This window comes from Sinohyriopsis cumingii, chromosome 8 (assembly GCF_028554795.1).
Source record: "Sinohyriopsis cumingii isolate HCF-2022 chromosome 8, ASM2855479v2, whole genome shotgun sequence".
In the NCBI taxonomy this organism is placed as follows: Eukaryota; Metazoa; Mollusca; class Bivalvia; order Unionida; family Unionidae; genus Sinohyriopsis; species Sinohyriopsis cumingii.
The window spans coordinates 121,717,716-121,726,225 of NC_142968.1; the positions used below are offsets into that span (position 1 = coordinate 121,717,716).

Consider the following 8,510-nt stretch of genomic DNA (forward strand, 5'->3'; position numbering starts at 1 on the left):
TAGGTGGTTAGAGTGTCCGCCGCGAATTCGTGAAGTCGCGGTGTGAACCCTGGACAAGTGTTAAGAAAGACTTATAAAAATGGTACTTGCAGCTGCCTCGCATGCTGCTCCGCGTGAAGATGTTAGTGTTAGGACTGGTCGTCATGACGTCAGGATAATGTGACTGGGAGGCTTGATTTCCCTATACATCACTATCTACTGCCTCACTGCAGACATCGTAGCGAATTGACTAAAACTGTACAAGCTTAGTTGATAAATCCAAACAAACAAACACAACCGACCAATTCTTCTTGTATCGCACATTTTTTGTGTACTGTATAGCGCCAGTCCTCACAATAGCACGAACAAAAACAACAAAGCATACACAAACTACAATCACAGGACAAAATGACTCTTGGCGAAGTCACTACGAGTTCTTAACAACCAATGGGAAAAGGGACGGAAACCCACCTGTGACACATAATGTTCCAAGGGGTGGGGAGTACAGACCAAAGCTTCAAGCGAAGGGAAAACAGAAACCAAGCCCAAAGCCAGCCCAGGCCATGGGAAGGGAGTACGTAATATTCCCAAAGCTTATGGGATAAACAAACTTTAACATTATGATGAGCAAAACAAAAAGCAACCAGGCACAATTCATATACTGTTTATATTATTATTATTTATCTGAAATAAATAAACACCAAACACTGTATTAGTGGATAGGGGAACACATACAAGACACAAATATTTAGAAAAACAGGGTATCACTTCTAAGTCTTTGATGAAAAATCAAGCAAACAGCCGTCACAGTCTGGGTGAACGGTTTTCCTTTTGTGGAGATCCGAGTACTATTTTAGGGCCCGTTAAAGCACATGTATTCGCTGTTAGAAAAATGCATGTGTTACGAGTAACTTTATGATTATTGTTCTTTTTGTTGTTTTAATTTTGTGTGATTAGGATTTTTAACAAATTTTCAGTCATATCGCTACGATGTCTGCAGTGTGGCAGTTTATAGCGATGTTTAGCACTGGGGCATCATGCCGCAGACACATAGCATGATGTCCCACCAAGTCACATTATCCAGACACCAGGCCGATCAGTCCTAACACTAACCTCATAATGCTGAACACCAAGCGAGGTTGCTGTTAGTACTATTTTTGTAAGTCTTTGGCATGACTCGGCCGGGGTTTGAACCCACGACCTCCCGCTTCCGAGGCGGACGCTCTAACCACTAGGCCACCGGATCGGTCAATCTTAGATGCAATATGCACTATATATGCACAGTCATGTAGCCACTTTATACTTAAAAATTATAAATAACTGTTCTCATATGTATGTCACATTATTTCTTGAGCATGTTAACAATCCACCACAACTTAATGGAAATAATCAACGAAGGGAGTTAATTACTTTTCCTAAGGGAGCTAACTACTTTTCTGACTGGTTCTATAGTCAACTAAGGTTTATCAGCCATTTACTGTGTATGCACCAACAGTGGTTACATGTCTGTGCAAAATGTAGATAAATATATTATTAGGATTCTTACAAAAGCATTTTATAATAAATTCATTTGGAAATGTACTATCAATATATTGCTATATTCATAAACTACAATATTTTCATGATTATTTGAGATAACTAAATTTATTCCCGAAGAATTGATGTCAGTAGCTATTTTATTCTATAATTTACCTATATTTCAAGTTCATATTGTGATTTGTTTCCACATTCTGTTTTAAAATATCGCCATATATATTGTGGTCATCTCCGCGGACTCGTTGCTTACGCGATCACCTCCAAAAATATTTAGGCGATTTTGACAAAACCTGGTGGCTACAACTTCTCAGAATGTGGGGTGGGACGAGACTTGCTTCGATTCAAGTCTCAGACCCGGGGAATGGGTGTAATTTTAAAGGCTCTAGTGATTTTCAAGAAAATAAAAACAACCGAATTATGTTGAAAAATATATAACATTGTCATGGCTTGTGTCATCACTGCACTAAACTAGTGCCACGATATCATTCCGCCGGTTTGGTTACTTGTCCACAGGTCTTAACGTGCAAAATGTTGGGATCCCACCCTTTAACCCTATATATATATATATATATATATATATATATATATATATATATATATATATATATATAGTGTTCGTGAATATACGAGAAAAATTGTATAGTCAACTTCTGTCCCAAAACTTGCCTAACCTCAAGGGGACTACATGTATTTGACCCCTTTATCACCACTTTAGAAACACTGACATCCCTACTCTATTAGTTTATATACATAGACGGGTCATGGAAAGACCACTACATTTATACAGTTCTCTGTACTCTGGTTCTTGCCTAACACGCAGAAGATTATATGGATGTGTCTTCTTGGCCACAGCCTGGAAACTATGTGCCGTTAGAGGTTACTTACCACTCCTACCCACCGTCTGGGGGATAATGTGTAATGTCACTTACTGGTCTGGCGAAGACGAATTTGAAATGCAATCAACTTAAGCCTCAATGTTTTGACAAACACCCAGCAGGACGGATATGTGATGGACGGCCGTCGACTATTTTCTAGCTCCAATCTGACAATCTAAAGCACATATTTGCTTTTAGATTTACAAATTACGTTGATAATTTGATATCCCTTGGTGAAAAACAATGAAAGTAAATGGATAAATCAGTTTTCAATATGCAAGTGCGATTCTCATCTCAATGAACCCTAGCCATCTTCTTTCAGTATTGCGGATTCAGAGTAAAAGGTCTTTACCTGTTTTTTGAGCCAAATGTCTTCAGATGCCGCATTTATTGCGTTTTCTAATTTTTCCTTAAGACATGTTTCACTACATTTATTTATTTATCATTATTAGTATGTTGCTGCCCATGATGATTGTAGGTAAAGTGATTTATTTATTTCTCCCAGATATTTATTGAACTACCCCCATTATCATCAACAATATTATTATTATTGTTATTATTATTATTATTATTATTAGTAGTAGTAGTAGTAACAGCAGCAGTGGTAGTAGCAGTAGTAGTAGTAGTAGTTGTTGTTGTTGTTGTTGTTGTTTTAGTAGTAGTACCAAACATATTTAAAATGTGCTACTGGTGTTATTTTTTCGAACATGTATGATTCATCCTATTTGCACTCAAAGATTAACTTTTTGATACAGTAAAACAATCTAATAACTACGGATGTACAACGGATACAGTAAAACACTCTGCCAATTACGGATATACAACGGATACAGTAAAACAATCTGCCAATTACGGATATACAACGGATACAGTAAAACAATCTGCAAATTACGAATGTACAACGGATACAGTAAATCACTTTGATAATTACGGATGTACAACAGATACAGTAAAATATTCTGATAATTACGGATGTACAACGGATACAGTAAAACAAGTTGATAATTGTATGTCTTTTATTTCCAATTATCTAACATAGCAAAACTACTGTTAAGAGAAACATGTCATTTAAGCGACGTGGTTCTAATCACATTAAGTGTTTTATGTTATCGCTGTATAGATATTTAATGGTTGTAGAGTTTCAGTGGGTTTTTAATAAAGTATTAGCTTGAGTATCACACGTAAGTACCTAACATTGATCACGTATTAGGACGTTGTTATTGTTGTTATAGGGTTTAACGCCATTTTTCAGCACAAGAGAGACTATACATGGCAGCCAGTATTAATGGTGGAGGCAGAGCCCGGGAAAACCCCGAAAAGAACCACCGACCCACGAGAAGCTACCGACAAGCTTTCTCACATATCTACAAAGGCTGAGCCCGAGACTCGAACCCACGCAGACAGAGGTGAGATGGCAGTGATCCGTGACGGAGACCGCTTTATACCACTCGGCCCTGGGCCCCGAGTGGCCAAGTGGTCTAAAGCGCTCTCCGTCACGGATCACTGCCATCTCACCCATGTCTGCGTAGGTTCGAGTATCGGGCTCGGCCAATGTGGATAAGTGAGAAAGCTTGCCGGTAGCTTCTCGTGGGTCGGTGGTTCTTTCGAGGGTTTACCCGAGTTCTTCCTCCACCATTAATACTGGCCGCCATGTAGAGCCTATCTTGTGCTGAAAGATGGCGTTAAACCCTATAACAACAACAACAACAAGACCACTCGGCCCGTATTAGGAAGAGTATCACACGTAAGTACCTAACATTGATCACGAGAAGAAAACATTGAAAAACGGACCTTTTGTCCTTGCATATCAATCATATCAGACTAATATCACGTGATTTGCACGGAACGGATGGATTCTTTCCACTTATACAAAAGAACATATCATAGATAAGGAATTGAAGTTGCTAAGGAACCCCCCCCCAAAAAAAAAAAAAAAAAAATTGGTCTGATAAATTGCAACTCTGACGTATCAGTTGGAATGGAAGAAAGTACGTGAAAATTCTACCGGAAGAATTAAACTGAAGACGTGTGACAATAAATCTCTGAATATATCAAATGTCAGAGGAAATTACAGCTGCAAAGAGCCAAACAACATCTAGATGGGTCAGACTCATCATTATCACAGGCTGTGATGGACATTTTTGGACCTTTAAGAGAAACTCGCAATGTTTAACTTACGTTTTAGTTACTATTAAAGTAAATGTTGAGTAGTTATTACGACTGAATCGTCGTAAACTGCGTATCTGAAAAGAGCGAAAACCAACAAGATTTTTAAAATTTAACAAAGAATTTATTTCCTTAGAATATAAGGCGAAATTTAAAAACAAATCACACAAACTTACAGTACTGTGAATTAAAACCCACATTGTCTTAAAATGTATATCGCAAGTCTAAATGTGTGCAATTAAATTTCAGTGGTATTCCAAATAAATCCCAATGATGACCTTGTTTATGTGTCTGTAGCATCGAACCTGCTAACTTGCCAATAGCCTGAAGTGTGGCGATATGCTAACAGTCTCTTAATGTATCCCAATATTATAATCCAAATGTTCTTGTCTTTATTTGCTATATTTCCAAATTAAAGTTTTAGTCCAAAAAGATTATTGCGCACTTTATAATTCAGTGAACAATGACATGAATAAAAACATCTGATTAAATACTGAACACAATAATAAGACAGAATCTGCTTCAGACAAAACAATTGTCCCCTTACCATCATCGTTAAAATAATAATAATAATAATAATAATAATAACGAGGGCCTTGTAGAGCGCCTAATCTTTACAAGCTCTAAGCGCTTTACATCATTAGACAACACCTAAAAAATAAAATAAAAACATAAAAACATATATAATGATACTATTACGAAAAACAAACACTATTAAATTAGAAAACAGAAAAACATACTGAAAATATTTAAAGTAGGAAACATTATTAGGTCTTTAAGTTTGTTCTTGCAGTCGAAATAAGTGAGTTTTGAGAGCACTCTTGAATGAGATCATTGTCTTTGTGTCTAGGTTAAGTGGGCAATTCGTTCCACGTTGCTAGGCCCTGGTATGCAAAAGAACGTTGTCCATATGACTTCGTTTTCATAGAAGGAATAATGAGTATACGATTGTCAGAAGAGGAACGTAAGTATCTTGCTTGTGTACACATAGGGGAGGTCGGATTGGTATGTTGGATTGGAGTCCGTCAGTGAAACGTAGCACAGAGAACAAAATTTGTGTTTAATTCTGGATCGAATAGATAGCCAGTGTAGGGTACAGAGCAGCGGGGATGTGTGCCCTGTTCGTGGTACTCTAAGTATGATCCGAGCAGCTGTGTTTTGAACTTTTTGAAGTTTCTGGAGTATATATTGAGACGAACCAGACAGAATTGAGTTACAATAGTCCAGTCTTAAAAGTACCAATGAACACATCAGTGTTTTATGGCATCATCTGAAAGATATTTGCGAATGCAGCTGATGCATCTCAGCTCAAGCAATGCAGCCTTGCATATGTTCATGACATGTTGGTGCAATGTGAGAGTACTGTCCAGAGTAACATCTAGGTTTTGTACTGACTGTGTGAATTTAATATTGGTGTTGCTGATATTTATTGTTTGAGGTAAAGGATGTGGCTGAGAAACTCTTTGTGTTGTGATCAGAATGGCTTCAGTTTTATCATCATTTATCTGCAGCTTGCTTGTTATATGCCATCCATGATTTCACATCGAATATACACCTCTCTACACCTAGGATAGTAGCATCAACTTCAGTCGGATGGCTAAATTTGTATATTTGGGTGTCATCAGCGTGCAACTGGTGAGACACTGGATGATGATCTATGACCCTTGAGAGCGGCTGTATGTACAGAATGAAAAGAACAGGTTCAAGAATAAACCACTGTGAAGCACCACAACATAGATCAACTGGGCTAGAGTGTATTCCGTTTGCGGACACAATTTGTGTCCTGTTGACCAAGTACGACTTACATTACAGTAAGGCTGTATCATGAATGCCAAATACACGCTGGAGACGGTGTAGTAATATATTATAGTTTACTGTGTCAAATGCTGCAGACAAATCAAGGAAAGTGGGGACATTAATCTTTCTGCTTTCCAAAACAGAGAGGTTATTAACTACTTTCAAAAGAGTAGTTTAAGTTATGTGGCAAATGCGATATGCTGACTGTACATTGCTAAAAGACTCTAAATTCAGATGAGATATAAGCTGGGATAGAACAAACCTTTTCTAAGATTTTGTGTATGAATGGGAGATTAGAAACTGGGCGGTAGTTCTTTAAATCGTTATGGTCAAGTGTTGGTTTCTTCAGCAGAGGCTTTACAATGGCAGTTTTGAAAAATGATGGGAATTCACTGGATGAGAGAGAGATATTAATAACATCAGTTGGTGAAGGCAATATTGGATCTAAGCACTCAGGCAGCAGTGATGTCGGAATTGGATCAAGTTCACATGACTTTGGTACACTCTTCATCACAATCGTACATACCAAATCCAAAGAGACAGGTTCAATTGCCGCTAACGTTTACCACTGAAATTCTGTATTGCAACTGTATGGTGACGAGGAGTCAATTTAAGTTGTGTTGTCAATCTTATCTCTAATGGTTTCTACTATGTCACGGAAGAAATTTGCCAACAGGTTCGGTAGGTCGACTGGAGAGAAGGTAGTTGGAAGTGGTGTACTTTGTTCCGTATTTGATTAATTGATTTTGCATATAGAAGTTTGGATAGACTAGGTTGTTATTTCGTTTGGGGGTGAATATGATTGCCACAGTTTTTTCATGAGATATTTTGAAACCCCATTTGTCCGCCCATCTCCCTATGTTGTCTAGGCTCTGCTGGATTTCTTTAGCTACTGTGTTATTGGCAGGATTTCCATTCCTCCATATGCCACTATCATCTGCAATTTGTGACAAGTTTATTTTTGCGGAGGCTGCATTGAGGTCAAGGTCGCTTACCATTAGGTTAAATAGTAAGGGACTTATTACACTGCCTTGCGGTGTTCCATTTTCAAATGAAAATTCTTCCGAATGGGTGTTGCCTATTCTTGTTGTAATTTTCCTGCCTGTGAGGAAATCGCCAATCCAGTTGAACAAGCGTCCAGTTATTCCAAATTGGTTTAGTTTGGCCATTAGTCCATTGGTCCATACTAGGTCGAACGTTTTTTCTAGGTCTAAAAAAACCGCTATGAGGTTGCGATTGGTTTTCCTATGTGCGTTAAAAGCGAGTTTGATGTCTATTTCCAATCTGAGAAGTTGGTCAGTGGTGGACCGTTTGTTCCGAAAGCCACATTGATTTATGGAGAGTAGGTTATTGGTTTCTAGGTGGTGTTTTAACCTATTTGCGATTATTGTCTCCATTATTTTGCAAATATTGTTTGTAAGGGAGATTGGTCGGTACGAATTTATGTTGTTGGGATCGTTACCTAGCTTGGGAATTGGTATTACTATGGCCTGTTTCCATTTGGTGGGTAGTTGGCCTTTATCCCATATCCTATTAAAGAGTTTAATTATGGCTATTGTTATATTGATAGGTAGTTTTTTGTAGATAATGTAACCTAACTGATCCTTACCAGGGATGTTTCGTTTTTGGATCGTAGGGCTATCTTCCATTCATGTACTGTGATGTCGCTATTTAGGTGAGATTCTTTTGTTCCTTGGTCTTGAAACATTTGAGGTTGGGTTCCCTCCATTAGTTTTTTGTGTTCTTGAAAGTTTCTGGTGTGATTATTGTTGTTACTCATGTTCAAAAAATGCTTCGCTAGAAGGTCTGCCTTATCTTTATTTGTTATGGCATTTTTAATTTTTGGGGCTGAGGTAGTTGCTTTCCCTTTGATGGCTTTTTTCTTGTCCCATATTTGTTTTGAGTTTGATTTTAGACTCAGTTTAGAGCAAAAGGTTTGCCATAGATTAATTTTAGCAGTTTTTATAGTTTGTTTTAGTGCTTTTTCTTTATCTTTATATTGCTGGAAGGAGATAGAATTTTTGGTGCGTTTATATTTATTTAAGGCCCTTTTTTGTCTTTATGTGCTATAGTGCACTGTTTAGTCCACCATGGTACAGGGTTTTTATTTTGGATATTAGTTGTCTTTGGTATGCATCGGTTAGCTGCTTCTATAAT

General features: G+C 37.7%; 1 non-coding gene across 1 annotated transcript; it reads right to left on the reverse strand.

The window, feature by feature from the left end:
- Positions 1 to 1,152: 1,152 nt before the first annotated feature.
- On the reverse strand, positions 1,153 to 1,225 carry Trnap-cgg (transfer RNA proline (anticodon CGG)). The gene has a single exon. It is a non-coding gene; the product is annotated as a tRNA-Pro (tRNA).
- Positions 1,226 to 8,510: the final 7,285 nt, after the last annotated feature.